The sequence below is a fragment of the Spodoptera frugiperda genome, chromosome 3 (assembly GCF_023101765.2).
Source record: "Spodoptera frugiperda isolate SF20-4 chromosome 3, AGI-APGP_CSIRO_Sfru_2.0, whole genome shotgun sequence".
NCBI lineage: Eukaryota > Metazoa > Arthropoda > Insecta > Lepidoptera > Noctuidae > Spodoptera > Spodoptera frugiperda.
In genome coordinates, this window is record NC_064214.1 from 6027980 (window position 1) to 6046530 (window position 18551).

At 35.4% G+C, this 18551-nt stretch overlaps 1 protein-coding gene across 1 annotated transcript in view; it reads right to left on the minus strand.

Annotated features, from left to right (window-relative positions):
• The window catches only part of LOC118273925 (uncharacterized), a 198008-nt gene extending 180265 nt beyond the window's left edge, over window positions 1-17743 (minus strand). Inside the window, exon 1 of the mRNA XM_035591138.2 lies at window positions 17425-17743. The gene's annotated coding sequence lies outside the window, so the exon portion shown is untranslated. The remainder of the gene's footprint in view (window positions 1-17424) is intronic.
• Between the last annotated feature and the right edge of the window lie 808 nt (window positions 17744-18551).

Consider the following 18551-nt stretch of genomic DNA (forward strand, 5'->3'; position numbering starts at 1 on the left):
TTATATTTTTAAATGTTATTTTGTTTTTTATTTTTATAAGTAATGTTTAAAAATATAATTTTAGAGTGTTTTAAATAAATATATGAACATTCTTCTATCAATATTATGATGATGCTTTTAGAAAACAACACATAGTAAAAATATTCAGACCCACCACCTGACTCCACAAAGACTACAAAAATTTGCATACATACGACTACATTCTGATCTAAAGCAGGTAACACAAAAGGAGAATAAAAATAAATTAGTCCAATACAAACAAGCTGACTCTCAGACTAGTCTTAACAAACTATACTTAAATGCATATCTAAAGCCTTTATCCCCACACCTTATAACTGATACAGCCTTAAATATGGTTTGAAATAACCGCATCGTGTGAAACCAGCTTTATATATATAAAAAAAAGAATATGCCGTATAAGTGAAGCGACTAAGCGAAAACAAACTGTCGGTTCCGCGCCCTCCAATTCGGTGCAAGCGACTCGCTATGTAATTATTAGGTTGGTGAGAGATGGTGCTAGTGAGAGCGGATAGCGGATTATAAAATAATAATGTTTGTGTTATTATCATTTGCCAAATGAACTAATACGAACAAATGACAACCAATCACTCCCATATATACCCGAAACACCACAGGAAAAGGAAAGAATGGCAAAAAAGAACGGCAATTGTAGTTACTTTTCGGGATTTAGGATTTTGAGCATTGGAAATCCCCCATCACTAGAGGTGGGGAGGTAATTCCCCATCACTAGAGAAAAAGCAGAACACCGAAAATAATAATTATCTAGTTTGAAATAAAATTAAAGTCAGTAAACTTTTTTAGAAGCCATAACAAAGTTACTTTTTGTTTCATTTCAAAAATAACCATTGCCTATCTATTCCTGCTGTTTGGCTGAAATTACAATACATTTCTGTCCGCTAATCGCTGTCAGTGAGCTCACACCCTAAGCAGCCACCCGCAATTATGCCGCGATAATGCCGACGACGCGTTTAATGCTGTTTATTAAGGGTTGTCTCTAAACTTTATCGGTTAATTAATTAAATTTATTAATAAAACTAGCTTCTGCCAGCAGCTTCGCCTGCGGTTCCGTAGGATAAAAAATATTCTATGTGTTATACCAGATCATAAACTACCCGTGTTCCAAATTTCATCCTGATCCCTTCAGCCCTTTTGACGTGATTGAGTAACAAACATACTCATAAAATCAAAAACATTCGTTTTATAATATTATATTAGTAAGATAAGTAGGTATGTGGAGTAAATATTTCTTTAAAAAATATTAAATAAAGGGAAGGTTCTTAAATTCCTTACGTCAAACGTAATAAATTACGAACGTGTTTGCTATATTTTTATTATAACTATCGTGAGACATACTAAATTAGTAGACTCGAAACTAGTAGAGCTTTTCTCCATGAATTTACGTGAATAAACCGTGATTTTTAGTTAAATTAAGAACCTCATTGAAATTGATAATACCTACAATATAATAACATAATGGTGTTTCTAATTAGGTACTTTATATCTAATTTCAATACATATACTAATCCATCTATAACCTCACCAATATATTGTCCCATTCCTAAACTTCACAGCTAGCACAAAAGGACGTAAATCAAACTAACCAATCGTGAAGAGGCTACCGTTTCATCTCCATACCAACCCGACCACATCCATAACTTGCTTTTAAATCGTCATTAATTATTTTAATGTTCTTCATAAATATCTTTGTTTTACCAGGAGACACTTCGACCTATTCAAAAAACTTAAAACCTTCCTTACTTAACTAGATATAACGTCGAATTTCAAATAACCCTCATTTCCATCATACAAGACAAAATACAAAATTAAATATTACAGTTACCAAAATCAAAATTGGAACACACCTATCATTACTGCATAGAAATAAGGGGTGTTGTCAAAAGCAATACAATTTCAGAGCCGCAAAATTAAAGTTGTATGAAATATGTTTTGCGCAAAGGCAGGTCGGTGACAGTAGTCGGACGTATTCGGATAAAGTCGCCACTCCGCCACTTATACAATGTCCAGTACTCGTTGCGAAAATAGGAAACCTATGTAGGTCTAATTTCGTAACGAAAACACTCGATGAATCATTGATTTGTGAATAAATTAAAAGGGCATGCACGTTGTGTGGATTTATCTACATTACGACAACGTTCTTGATGTTAAAATTTCCAATATAATTAACGTAACGCTTGTTAATCGCTAAAGGAATAAGCAGAGATGCATATACATACACAACGTAAAAACTACTTTTCACCAATCGTATCGTCACGCCTTTTATCCCGGAAGGGGTAGGCAGAGGTACAAATTACGGAACACGTAATGCCACTGTAGTTTGTACACCCACTTTTCAACATTTTATTTTAAGTCCCATGTAATAGGGGTTGAGCCTATCAAACTGTGAGTTTAGATGTCAATCTCGCTGAAACTACTGAATGGATTTAGATGGAATCTGGCATAAAGACAGAGTATAAAGACAGGCTGACTTGGGTGATATGATAATTTTTATTTCACGGGAACACGGGAGAAGCTGCTGACAGAAGCTTTCCTTTCCTTTCAAATATAATAGGCAGTGATCCAATAGATAGATACAACAGGCACAATTTTAGACTATGCTACTACTGACAAAATTTCAAAGCATTGAAAAATCGCCAAAGATCCTTTACCCAATCAGGGATTCTAGGACTCTTTGCTCGACAGTCACGCTTGCGACTACTCGACCAACGAAGCAGGTAATGAGAAAGACTATAATTTAATAGAGGTGTGAAGACTCTTTCCAGTCGGCTTCCTTAAGTGTTGCCACTTAAGTCGAGTTCCTTATAAGGAGTGCGGTAACTGCAATATACGTAATGGCGATTTGTTTGAATGACGTCTTGCAATATAAAATAAACAAGGGAACTTCCTTCCAGGTGTCATCTTTTATATCATTGATAAGTTCTAATGTCTGTTTGTCTATCTTCAGACCTTTATTGAAGTAATGTCCAAGTGTGACGTTATTTGTGTGCAGATTTTCAATAAAACCTTTTCTTACAATAAAGTACTATTACTTCAAAAATGTACTTTTACCTGATGGTAAGCAATCAGCGGTAACACCAGAGGACTTATAAATACGCCAGGCTTTTTAGGGTTACGGATTGAAGAGGGGAAATAAATGTTGATGGAAATATTGTTAAGTAACTTGGCACGTGTAACAAGTAACACCTTAAAGTTAATAGTCCTATAAAGACTGGGTCATATTAATGACCTTCCTTACATAACATTACATAAATATGTTATTACTTGTTATACAATATGGTGTTAATTACAATGTATTGACATACATTGTACAGAAGTGTTACAATAATTGTATATTAACGTGTGTGCATGAATAAGATATAGTTAATTAATTTAATTTGACTGCACGATTGCATCAATCGCTAAACAATTGGTTACACAAGTGCATAGCTATACCGCACGAAACAATTATTTGTGTGATCCACAAATATCCAGTACAATAATTTTATTGCAAGCAAAGCATTGGACAAATGATTGTGAAGGATTTTCATTAACAGCACACAGAAACACAGGAATGAAAAAAAAAAAATAAATGGTGTCGAGTATAGGATACATCCTTAGTACAACGTATAAAACTTTTACACACCAGAGAGATGTTAGATTTATTAATTAAAATTATTCCTTGTTTACCTACTTTACACCCTAAACTTAATCGAATACCTAGACGACTAACTTGAATAAGCTAGGTACAGCTAGGTACCCAATAGTACCTACGAGCATAGCATGCCAATTTCCAATAAGCGAATAATTTGAGAAATCAAAAGGTGCGTGTAAATTATGTGCTGTGTATAATTGAGGTCGCGCTATTAGCCAAACTAGATTAATCCAGATCAATCTAGTAAATATCGGTATTAATAAACATTGATATTAAGTAAAGGACGATCGAATCGATTGATAACTTTGATGAGGTAAACCGTGGGGTAACCAATGTCTCGAAGCTTAATTCTTAAGCTTCCTGCTCAATACTATCATTTTCTCTTGTGTCGTCGTTTCATTTTCTTTTGAGGATTTCCCTATTTGACCATTTAAATATCATTAATAGAGCCAGCATTTTTGGCACAGCAACTAAAACTACCCTTAGTTACCTTTACATTTAAAGTAATCAAGAGCGCTGTCGGCTCGAATAAACCAACCAATCTGCGATACTTTAGTATTGTAATAATGACGTGTTGGAAGATATATTTTTCACAGTTTTATCTTTATTAGTGACAAAATCCAGAGTTCAATGTAATTAATATTTCCAATCAGCTGATTTCTGACAATGGTACGATCCGTACTAAATCGTAGAACATAGATTAATGACAGACAATGCCTTCATGTATCAAAATATTATTCAATCCAATTTAATTCTGAGGACTTAAACCACCTGCTTGTATGTATCTTGTCACTCCAAATGTAAATACCAGTAAAACAGTACTTATCTAATCGATTCAAACATGCACCGATTGCCAAATCAATAACTAAATCGGTTCAAATCGATTGAATCAACTTCATTTATAAATCGTTAGCATATAAATCAATACTGAAATTATTGAATGTTTTAATAGGGAACGCCCTAAGGTGCGGAACTTGAACAAATTGTTTTAAAAGTATTATAAATAGCGGTAAGCATTAATATTGGGGAGAGATCGGCCATTTTGAACTATAACTTTGTATTAAAGATATCGATTTGTAAACCGATATAATCGGTTCCATTACATTTGAATTTTGATTTGAATTAAGAACGTTTATCTAATTCCGGTGCAACCTAGACTTGTAGGATTCATTGAGTAATCACTCGGCAAGGGTGTAGTGCAAAAGAAACAAGTAAATCAATGCATCCATACCTTCTCATTAAATAATGAGAAACCTATCTCGTAGATGTCGTGGTGGCCCAGAGGTTACGACGTCCGCTTGTCATGCATGAGGGTGCGGGTTCACAATCTACCAACAGCAAGCACCAGTGTAACTTTATCCGAGTTATATAGAAAAAACTTCTAAGATTATTTAGAGACCATTGACAAATGGCGAAGAAAAACATCGTGAGAAAACCTGGGCTTATAATTTCTAATTATAAGTTTGAAATCGCCAACCCGCATTGAGCTAGCGTGTGTTTTATATTTTATTTTTAATATAAATTATATTTACAAAATACGTATAAACGTTTTTGACATATCGATAAAAGTATTCAATTTTTACTAGTTATTAACTACCGTATTAAATAAAGAAAGAACACCAAACAAACAAACATTGAGGCTTCACATTAGATACCGACATTTTTATAATAAATACAGAGAATGCATCCACGAGTGCGAACCCTGAGGTATAAATTATGCCGCTTATGAAGTACCTGCGTGATTACATACATCCTCCAGAAGTATCCACATGAATATTTCATAAGCTTGTCTTGTTAAAAATGCGTCAATCTCACATACCATTATTGTTTATTTTATCGACGGCAAATGATAGCGCGATCTCACTATCTAGTGTCAACACGTTGCTTTGAATTATTCACTACATTTTTCCTTGTATTTTAGTGCTTAGAACATGGCTCGAATTATGTGGAAGAGAGGTGCTCAGAAAGTAATTGTTGGTTGTAAAGATTGTATCTGTAAGGCTAATTGTGATAGAATGCTTATTGAGATTCATAACATATAGCTTAAAGAAATAATTGGAAATAAACTTAGAGTAGCCACCTATCGGGCTGCTAAACAAATTCTCTAGTTCTATGAACATAATTAAATAAGGAGTAAGTGTTGTAGATTGATGGGCTAGTTGTAAAAAAATATAAACATAACTACATATACACAAACTTCTAAACAAACAAGTCTGATAAAATTTTACATCACTGTGTAAGACATTACTCATAACTATGGTATAACTCGGTAGACGAGCAGACGGATCACCTGCTTCTTCCCAATCCCCGATTCCCCAACAACCCTTAAATTCCTAATCCCCAAAAGGCCGGCAACGCACTTGTAACGCCTCTAGTGTTTCGGATGTCTATGTGCAGCGGCGATTGCTTACCATCAGATGATCTGTCTGCTCGTTTGCTTATTACATAAAAAGACTCTCAACAAAATATTGTAATTTTGTTACTTAATTTATTCCTAATTAAACATTCTTACGTAGAAAAATTACTTAATTTTACTTAACAAAAATTACTACGTAAAGTAATTTCCACTTGACATATGTGTGAAAGCCAAGAAGTTCACAGCATGGACGTATATTTAATTTTCTAATCAAGTTACAAGAACATAAAACCACACATTATTACCTTTACCAACAATTTATGAAAATGTCCAAAGTATGGAAATCTTAACAACTATATTTTACTTACACTCATTAGAGAGTACAAGTTTACCTATATATATGAATAATTTAATGGCTACTAATTAAAAATATTAAACTTAAGTATGTCTTAAACCTTAATTGGAAAATGTATTAATTAGTTTCTAATAGAAGTACTAATCGGCGGCGGTATTTCCGCACCTATACGACCTAGAAACCTTCAAGAAAAGAGTATAACTAAAGCCTTTTAAAAGCCCTGTGACTCCTCTGGTATTGCGGGGGTGTCCATGGACGGCGCAGATCGCTTGCCATTAGGTGATGCGTCCGGTCTTTTGGCTCCTATTAAAAACAATGAACCAAAAAAAAGCTGTTCATTGCATAACAATCTTAGGAAAAGACTCTTGAACAGCATAGAAGGTCTTAAAACTGACGACTTTTAGTACGAAAGCTTTCATAAAAGAGCGATTTTTAAATGTATGATGTTTGCAAATACTTAGATAATATTTTAGGACATTGAGAGAGGCCGTTAGTCAGTTCGTTCTTGATTAGTTGTTTTAGAAATTCTCATCTTGAAAGCTCATAATGAACACCCCCGTGCGGTTCATAGAAAGTGGAAACTTACTATTCCTTATACTTCTTTACCTTCCACCGATTTACATATAAGTGTTCCTATTTGTGTATAGTTAATAAAATTAGAAGTCCTGTACGGCGATTTCAATAACCCACTAAGGGTACTTTTCTACAAGAAAAGTGCTATTTAGCACAAGAAAAGTGCTATTTAGCACTTTTCTTGTGGAAAAATACCCTTATCTTCATAGCTATGTAGCTATGAAGATACAAAAATGTAAGAGCTAAGCTGTGAAACTATGTAACCGTTTCCACTGATACTAAGCTATGTAAGCAATGCAAGGTGTATGCGCAGCTCGAGTATGCGATAGTAAAAAGCCCATCCATAACACGCATCTTTTCACATAAAAAAACATAGCTTAGCTGAGTCCGTTTTCAACAGTACTAAGCTATGTGTACCAATGAATATGATTGGTGGAAATCAAACGCATCCACAGCAACGTAGCATACCACATCTCTGGTGGAAAAGCACTCTAAAAGGCTTCACTAACAGTAGAAAGTAGATAAATACGTAAAGATTTATATAGTTTATCACTTTATAGTCAAGTGACCCACTGGCTCAGTGGCTTACTGCTTTGTTAGACACAATCGCCAATGTACGAGTTCAATAACACTCATGCCCGTTTTACTACTCTATTATTCAAATGATTTACATTGTGACGTCACAGAAACAGTTTCTAACACTTGAATAGATAATCAAAGATTTCTCCAGGTGTACCGAAGTACGTACAAGTTTAGTACCAATAATTTATTAAGAGATCATTTCGAGTAAGACTTTCATGCAGTCTCTATGACACTTAGTTTATTTTATGGTGACATATTCAAGATTGACCATGGTCTTTTTATTTGGCTATCAATCTTGAAGTATACATACCTACGATTAAGTATACATATCTTTAAGGTAGAATATATAATAAACATTTATTTATTCACCCCGTCGAATTATATTTACCCCGTTTTATGTAATTGTATGCAACCAATAAAATTGCACGCCGAAAAAACTAGGCAATGTATGAAATTCTATTGTTTATATTGTCACGTCGTGCAAATAAACTATTACTATAAAAAATAAAGCTATTACTATTTTTCCAAAAATAAACTATCCACTGGTTCCTATCAGTTGGCGTTCCATAATCTCTGCCTATCCCTGGGAGACAGGCGTGAGGTTCTGTATGTATGTGTATAATATGTACGTAGTACTAGCTAGTTTTTTCTATACACGTCAAATATACGAAAGATATCTTTTGAAAACACATTTATTTACAACTAGCTTTTGCCCGCGACTTCGTTCGCGTGGAATAGTGACTTCCGGCAAATTTTTGGTTTTAACCACATAGTTCCCGATCTCGCGGGATCTCTTCAAAAATGAGATGTGGAAGATATTCCAGGGAACTCTTCAAAAATCAACATAATGAGCTCTGCGTTTGAATTTAATAGATGTATACTCACTTAGGGCATTGAAAAAATAGTTTAAAAACGGACTTAAACTAACTTAAAACTAAAGAAAGCTACGAATTACGAATTTATAACAATTAAAGAAGAAACTATATTACAACCTATCCTCTATGCTATAATAACCAAGCTTAAACTAAATAATTTAAAAGAAACGACTTAAATCTAATCTAATTAATTTATAAATTAGACTTACAATTTTATTAAAAAAACTAACTACAGTAACTACTAATAATCGATATCAAACTAAACCTACGTTAAATAGTTTAACCAAAAAACCAGGAAAACCCAACAAATAAACTTATTAATTGACAAATACAACGAAACCAATTTAGAATATACGAAACAGCAGGACCACTACAGACAAATAATCATACGACTGATAATACACTTTTTCTACGATAGTACCGAAGCGCTCGGCCGATACCCAACCAAATTTTAATGAATGTAACGAAACCATAGCGCGATCTATTTCGATCCCAACGCCATCTATCGAGGATAAAGACAACTTGGATTATTTATTTATACTCCGTTCGGGCATTTTCTTTGTACTAAAAGTTTAATTATATTGATATTATTTTTTTCATACCTTTTTACTATTTATTTACTTTTTTCGATGAATTAAAACAATAACATGAACCGAAGTCGTGTAACGATCGACATAGAATTATTTATAAATAATTTATTTCTTATTTTTATTTTTTGATTTTTGAAATAAAAATATATCTATGTCCTTTCTAAGGTTCTAAACTATATCTGTACCAAATTTCAACCAAATCTGTCAAATAGTTGAGGAGATTAATGGTATAAGCATAGAATGTTCGACGTGATTCTTTAATTTGACATAACTTTTTTATTTATGAACCGATTGACATGAAACAAACACTAAATGTAAATTTAAGCATCCCACAATATATTCGTGAAAACCGCATCCAACTCGGATCAGCCGTTTCTGAGATTAGCGCGCACAGACGAACAGACAAACAGACAAACAGACAAACAGACAAACAGACAAAAAAAAGTTAATTACATTTTTGGGTTCGACATCGACATAACAATAACCCCTGCTATTTTTTTTATTTTTATTTTCAATGTACAGACAGCACTTTTCTACGATTTTATTATATGTATAGATCAACCTTTAACTATGACTTAACAATAATACAAATGGCGTTCCGTTCCTACTGTAAAATCGAGGTGAAGACACTAATACGATAAAATATGAGTGTCCTTTTACATACATAAACTAATGAACTAGTACATAAATAACACAGGTGACGCAACCCGGGGCTTAAGCCTAGTGAATGGACGAAGAAGGTTTGATTAAATTGAATTTATTTTATATTTGTTACAAACTCATATTTTATGGTGACAATGCACTGATTGCCTATTGGAACTTCTTGGGACATTGTGTAACTGTGCTACGGAACATTCCAGAATGCTTTTTTGAGGGGGGAAAAATCATCCAATAACTTCTCCCGCCTTAGGCGAGGCGAGAGGGAGTGTCAGACTCTTACTGACTAAAATCTACTTCTGTTTTTTGGGCCAGAGCCCCGGTAAACCCGCTATGCAGTCCGCAGATCCGGGTCAGCATCAGCCCAGCTGGGCCCCATCTGTATTTCAAAAAGCTGGCTGAAGTTTTGATCGAAAAGATCAGTGCAGCCAAACGCGAGATAATCGCACACACACAACCTCCTTTTTCTTAAGTTGGTTATTAATTACTATGGTAATCGACTTATTGGGTACTTAAAGTTTCGCTTGCACCTAGCTTTTATTTACTTAAACTAAACAATAGTCGCTACGAGCAGCAAATTACCAATACACCATTGCACTGTAGAGTATACTATCACACCAGGAAACATTAAAACCCCATAAAACTCGAAAAACACACAAAAAAAATTACGACCAACAAATTACTTTCTCAGCAGTCATTAGGAAACAATTATAGAAATGTCAATGGCCTAGGCTAGTCAAACTATTGTTCAATTACAATACATTCTACACTCTAGTTTCTTGATCATAAGCTACAAATTCCTTTGACAAAACAAAGCGACCCCCACAGGATAATCCCTAGGGATTAAGAGCCATGTTTTTTAGCACTAAATAGCTTCCTTGTGTTGTCGGAGACGTGGAAATAACTTCAATATGTTGTTTTAATGTTTTTATGTCTAGGATTGTATTTAGCGTGAGAATCTGTTGTATTTTTATTTTTATTATGGTACGAGACATAATGATTCCTAATACGTTTTGGACTGTGACCTCCGAGTTTGTTTCGGTGCTTCGTTTTGGAATAAAATCTAATTTTATTCCATAACTTATAAGTTTAGTCGCGTACATTAAAAACACCTATAAAAATAGAGATTGTATATAAATAATTACGTATAATTTCAGCATTAAATAAAAGCATGTTACGAAATTTTAGGGGTAACAATAGATATATTATATTGTATTGTACATAAGCGCACGAATGGAGAAATGATATCTCATTTCTCCATTTGTCTTTGAAATTAATTGTATGTAGTTTCTGTTTCACAGATTTTGGTGTGAGGTCAACCTCGTGCATGTATGTCCTACGCTTCGCTTGCCAGTACGTGCCCTCCACTCAAGAGCTTCTCTGCCCAAGCGCCTATCGGTTCTCCGCCCTATGTGACTGTCCACTTCCACTTTAACTTTGCTAGTCCGCTGAGCTTATCAGGTATAACTCAATACCAATTACTTCCCCGCCCCATTTCACTGACAAGAAGTCAACTGCTAATCAAAATTCAACAAACAAAAAATCAATCAAGGAAATACTTAATTACATTCTTGAAACCAATATCTACATAACAACCATAGATGCATAACGGTGTACTAATGAAATGGATGCGGCATATTGTCGATGCATCACCTCATAGCCTCACATACTTCGCTCTACATATCAGCCGGCACATCAAAGCTAAGGAAACACTACTGAATACTAAACAAGACAAATTCGTATTTATTGTACGAGTAATGTTTCCTGTAATTGTTTTTACATATCTCTGTTATAGTCGTAGAAGTCGGGTTCTTGTTTGTGTAACGCCGACTTCTTTATTTGATCGATAATGTATAAATTAATATACATTTTTACTATGTCTGTTATACATATAGCGGTGTCCTAACAACAGTCGAACTTTTCATTGTTTCATCATTGCATAGATAAACGTTTTTAGAATTCTAGTGCAGTGTCTGTAATTTTGAACATGATTTTGATTTTTGATTGAACATGATCGTGAAATCGTACCTTATACGTTTTTGTGCAAAACTGGAAAAACAGCCAGAACTAGAAAATCTTTGTATTGTCCACAAATTGGTATACCCGCTGTATGTGAAATCTGTAAGAAAAGTTAAATTCATATATGCACCCGTGACACTGACAAAATCATACGTCAAAAGGCTTTTATGTTAGCCAAATCTTATCACCTTCTGCGCGTAATACTACACCAAAACTTAAATAAAATAATACTATGAAACCAGCAGCATTACGAATAAGATTTTAAAAAAATGCCAACAACATAATAGTTAGATACCTCCTACAAAGAAAACAACTTAACCCTTCAAACGGGAAACTATCAACTCTACATAACTATAAAATTAGAAGAAGTAAAAAAAAAACCTAAGTAATTGAAAATTGCATAATTTCTACAAATACATAGTTTCGACACAGTCGGCGGGTGAGCAATTAAACCCGTATAGTTAACTTGAACTTTATTTGCGTAAACTGGTTAACCGGTTACTTCAGCCAGTTTATAGCCTAATTATAATTTAAATAACCACTCTGGTATGGGATACAGTTGTTCGATATTATAGGGATGTGATATTTTTCATTATTTTGGGTTTATTGAACAATTTTCAATACTTTTTTGTTGTAACTTTCGTTACACATACTAAATCAATTATTATGTTATCGGCGCACCCAGTAGCAACGCGACAATCGCCGCATCGCGTAATGCAGCTCATGTATATGAGCCTCTAGCATGGTTTGAAACTAGTCGAGTTCCTTGTCAAACAGTTACGTGGGAAAGCCGATAACAATAATTAATTTTTAATACATACACACACAGGTCTTTATTATAGATGAGATTTGATTATTTTTGCAAGCATTCTCATTCTAAGGAAACTAAAAATTAACAGATACGTTTAATATTTATTTGGTAGTTTGTACTTCGCAATTTCTTCCTTATGGTATAAGGCGGTAAATGAGCCAGATCACCTGATGGTAAGTAATCGCCGCCGCCCATAGACATACGAAATACCAGAGGTGTTACAAGTGCGTTGCCAACCTTATATAAGGAAATTAAGCGTTGTTAGATAATGCAAACTCAAACGGTACAAAATCACAAGAGCCCTTCATCATCTAATGATATTTCCCACTTAATACAACTGTAGAGAAAGGACTGAATGCTAAATTAATTGTTTACACATTTCTCCAAAGCAAACGTTTACCCTTGCTATCTAGTACTAAATAAAACCTAGTACACTGGCAGACAAAACAATTACACAATACTGCTGAATTTCATTTTAATCTTAATTTAAAATCTCTGGATAAGTGTGAGAGAGCCATGCTTCGGCACGAATAGGCCGGTTCGATCGAAGTGATACCACGGCTTTACAGAATACCGACGTGAAATAACACTTGCGTTGTGTAAGTGAGGTTGTTGGAGGCCCAATTTATCCCTTTCCCCAACATCCCAATACCCGATTCCCCAATCCCCGATTCCCCAACTGTTAAATTCCTAACCCTCATAAGGCCGGCAACGCACTTGCAACGCCTCTGATGTTTCAAGTGTCTATGGGCGGCGATTACTTAGATCTTTCTACTCGTTCACCGCCTTATACCATAAAAAAAGAAAAAATTACAGTTGACTTCAATATAAACAATCTTAATTTAAAATCTCTGGATAAATCTGGGGTTTTGGCAGAAATTCTGATTCAAACTTCTGAAGATTAAGATTGGTTATCAATTTCGGTTATTAAACATCACCATCAAAATTTTCCATCACCGTTAAACACGTTAGTAACACGTTTATTTCTGCTCCGTAATAAATTATGATAAAAAAACTGTATCTCACAATGAAGTTATCATTTTACAAACCAAATAATACAAAGTATGAAAATATTTGCATTGCAAATGTCTCATGTCATTTCATCCTTTGAAAACGCCGACAGATGATATAAACTAGCTTAGGGAAAGTCGAGATAAAATTTATTGAAATTACTATGTAAACAGCAAGTATAACGACCCTAGTTTTATAACTATAATTTTAGAAGAGGAAAGAATACGAGTAAGATGCGAGAGACTTGAAGAAGATACGCTGTGCTGACCCTAAGAAACTTAATTGGGAGGTTATTATAGTCAGGAAGAACAATTTTTAATTACTTTAAATGTAAAATAAACTAACATAATACAGGAAAAAACTATAAAATGCAAACTTCTTGGTATTCCTAGGAAGTGGGTACTTATGACCGTTTGATAAACAAGCAGGTTAACTAGAAGACCCGGTTCTCAGAAAGTGGCTACACACCAACAGATTTTTAAGATATTTTATCATATCGTGGAAAATTCCTGGTAGAGTCAGCTCCAATCCGAACAAAAGGCAGCGAAAAACTTGATCCTACCTAAAGCAGCTATAATAGCTTCTTACCGTAAAGTAAACCAAAACCTTATTGACCATATCATTGGTACAATAAAACCTTCATAATCGTCCACCAGAATTCATTTACTTCTGAAGAAATGTCTAGGCGGTTTAAAGATCGCAGTTGAGCTGAGAGCTAAGACAATGCTACTTACCGCTTCGGTAGTTGTTCACAATTTTATACATACAACGTCACGCCTTTTATACCCGAAGTGGTAGGCAGAGGTGCACATTACCATACACTGAGCACAATTCCAGACTCTGTCCTACTACCGAGAAATTTTCACAAAAACCGAAATAGCCCAGTAATACTTTGTTCTCGGGTTCGATTCCCGGGTCTGGCAGTCTCACGTGGGACGACTTGATCAACGAAACGGTCGCAATTTTAGGACATGCTAATTACTACACTGGTTCAAAAATCCCTTTGCAAAAGAACAATAAAACCCATGTTTCGGTACAATCTCTGCCTTCAACTGTATCTGACGCTAAACAAACAACCGAGCTCAGTTTGCCTGCCCCTAATTGTACTTCAAAGAAAGTTTTTATTTACCGTGTACACTTTACAAATGAATTTAGCATACGGTAGTCGTTACTTTAAGGTTTAATTTGCAATTTAAATAATAATATTTGCTTACGTAGATAATAATGTTAGGTAGCTATGAAATGTTCGTTGTACAAATTTGAAGATGTTTGCAATAAGCATTTTTTATGGTTTAAGGTAAACGAGCAGACAGATCCGCCATTGGACACCCGAAACACCAGAGGCGTTCCAAATGTGTTTCCAGACTTTTGGAATTTGGAAAGGCGTTTGGAAGTTAAGGGTTGTTGTAGAATCGGGTATTCGGAAGATTGGTAAGGGGGTAATTTGTTCAAAGTCGAATATTTGGTTAGCCTTAAATGTCACTTATTGTATAGGCCAGTTAGGGCTCAATATCATAAAAGAGCAAAAATCCTACAACTATTTGATAATAATGGTATGCGGACTGCCTAGTGTGGTGTGGTTTACTGGGGCTCCGGTTCGAAAAGCAGAAATAGGAACGGGGTGATTTTTAGTCACTAAGAGTCTGACACTCCCTCTCAACAGAGGGGAATATTTTTCCTAAAAAAAACCAATGGGCACTTGTAATACCAAAGGAGTTGCAAGTGCATACCCAACCTCCTGGAGAGGAATTGACTTCAAGCACAATTGCAGCGGTTCATAAAATTCTCAGTCACAACAAGAAATTGTTAGTCTACCCAGTTTCTCAAGTACAAAAAGGTACATATTTTTATAGCTTCCAATGTGTACGAAATGATATTTTATAGGTATAAATGTACCTATATAATGTAGGTTTGCATAACGATGCGGCGCCAAGTTCTAGACCGAGATTATAGCAATTATCAATATTTATTTACTAATAGTAAATACTAATAAGTTACGAGCAAAACTAGTACTTATTTGTAATTTACTTTAGAATCTGGCGCCAACTTAACTTGATATTCTGAGTTTTTGATCGTAATATTATGACTTTTATGTATAATGGTGATCACATGTGCTGGACACCACTATGTTAGGTTGCACTTCATGAGATCCACTTTCTAGATTTTTCAAAAACTTCTCAGTAATACCACGGAGCCTTTTTGAGGGGGAAAATCATTCAATGACTTCTTCCGCCTTGGGCGAGGCGAGAGAGTGTCAGACTCTTACTGACTAAAAACCACCCCGTTCCTGCTCCTGCCTTTCGAGTAATTGCATCCGTCCCATCTGAGATGAGTCTGGAAGTTCGTTCGGTATATGGCAATATGCTCACCCCCTATTACATGGGACTTAACATAAATGGAAATGGTAAAAAGTGAGTGTACATTGTATAGTGGCATTACGTACCGAAATGTGCACGTCGCTCTACCTATTTGGGGATAAAGGTTTGATGCGTTAAAAAAAGCCTTTGTCTGATCCGGACGTCGTAGCCAAGGCCTATTGACTAGCCACTCCTAAAACTGATGAACGAGACAATCTTCACAAGATAGTTAAAAACAAATTTCATTTATTTATCTTTAACATGGCATATAGACGTGCTCTACGAGAGCGAGGTTTGCCCATCTCCACGTTGGAATTACGGGTTGGAGATTGCAGTAATATAAAAAAGTTCAGGTTTATCCGAGACCACTAGCTACTACCTTCTATCCGATCTTTGCAAAATGTGGAATTTTTCAGTGTGTTTTTAAGAATACGAAAAACAAGTAGCGTATGTTATATTGCTATGACAACATTTGGGTATGTTACCTGTTTTTAAGGGGAGAAATTCATCCAATGACTTCTCCCGCCTTGGGTAAGGCGGGAGGGAGTGTCAAACTCTTACTGACTAAAAACCACCCCGTTCCTTCTCCTGCTTTGAGCCGGAGCCCCGGTAACCTGTTACATTGTCCGCAGCTCCGGATTAGGTATGTTACCTTACCGTCACTACTTAGCTCATACAAAAATTTCGTACAATCGCTCTCGCGTATAACTTGTGAACAATTACAACATACTCCATGAGTTTATATGTTACCGACATTTAACGTTAATTTGTCTAGTTTCGAGGCGCTAACTTAGAGAGCTAGTTCCGTTTCAACAGGGAAAACAGCTCATCAACCTGCTTCAACCTGTCAAATGTCGATTTTGAACTTTATGGGAAAACTTATTAAGTTGAAGATCTATTGGAGAAATTGGATAGTTTAGGTGAACTTAATATGCAGGTGTCTTGTGGTAGAGTCTATTGTTTGGTACTCTACGTTCTGACCGAAAATTGTGAACCATCGGGAAATAGTGGAATAACATCAATAAGCCATCTTCTGTCAACTCTCTCAAAATTAATCCATCTGGTGAACTCTATAAATAGGAATTGCATTCGGTTTCTGTTATAAAAAAGCATTAATTAAGTGAACAAAATGCAGTGACAGTGATTTTTGACTTCCTTGAATTTTCAGTAGAAAAAGAAACTCGTATTAAGAATTTGCATTTACCTTTACAACTTTTTAAAATGATCAAAATTACATTCACCCTCAGACCACCTGTTGTCGCTCGAAATTAAACTAATTATCATAAATTTCTTGTAGAACAAGACCATGATCCGATGACACAGACGTTCTCAATAAAACTTTCTAAAGCAGATGAATTTAAAACTTATCGCCGTTGGCATCCCCGCTAAGTACCTACCACACGAACTTTTTTATTTCAGCCGATCGAATGTATCAGCAGAATGGATGCGTTCTATTCATAGATATGTCGCTTGCGAACCGTAATCACACTGTTTTGTGATTCACACAATTAAAAATGAACAGATAAAAATGTAGAGTAATAGGGTACATCGATAAACTGGATACTTACCAAAAGTATCGCGCATTCTCGCGCCAGGAATCAGCCAATGATTAGTGCAGCCACACATGAAATGCTTAATTATATGAAAAAGAAGCAAAACTAGTCACCTTTTCATTTCAAAAAAGAACACAACACATCACTGGCAGTCACACACTCACTGTTGCACCGAATGGGTTTGCAATTATCGATAGTTATCGTCTAGAGTTCTATTGTTTTTTTTTCTAATGGGACTCGTGTAACGCTACGGTGGTGGTAGGTAGATGGGAAATGGCGCGTTGACGGGAGCGCGCGCGCGCGGTGCGTTCGGATCTCACACTGAGCTACCAATACAGACACGAGACAGCAATAATAACCCACCTCGTTATTTTTTATTTTCTTTTTTTTTACTGAAAATCTGCAAGATTGACGCCTCGGTCTGCGGTTTTCTTTGATACCTATGTTTGCGCGGTTTTTTTCATCGACCTCCGCGTTCGGCCAATTTAATTCGGATGCTCGCATGTCACTTTTTTGACGGGATAATCCGTTCGAAATTTTAATTTCTCTTTTTTTCGAAGAACTCTTTAAGAGGTTTGCCAAAAGAGGATTGCTTATTTAACGGATATTTAGTTGTGTCGGTCTGTTTTGCATGTTTTGCGAGTGCAGAGTTACGGGTGAATATTTTCATTCTCGCCGACCGCGACACTTAGCACGTCTACTGCGGAGTCATTGCTTCTTTGCTTTCAAAATAAACCGATATAATCTGAGTGCGAATACTAAATTAAGAGCCAATCAGGTGATTACCATCGCACATTAAATTGAGATAGTCAAATGAGGTAAACGAGTTACCTACCTTACAGTACGTATAGCAACAGTACTCAGCCGCGTATAATGTGTAGACACTGGGTGATAACAGTTTATTTTGCAGAGAACACCTAATTTTTGTTAAGCTGTTTGCAATGGCTTAAGTACTTTCAATTTAAGATAAGTGTCATGCTGTATGGAGACGGGTTTTAGGGCAGATGTGATTAAGACACTTGGGTAGATTAAGGATCTAGATTTATAGCAACTGCAACAATCTTGAATATGCTCAACAGAGCCTTTCTCCTATTTGTATAATATACTACTACCTTGAAACAAATATAAAGAGGAGATGTCAT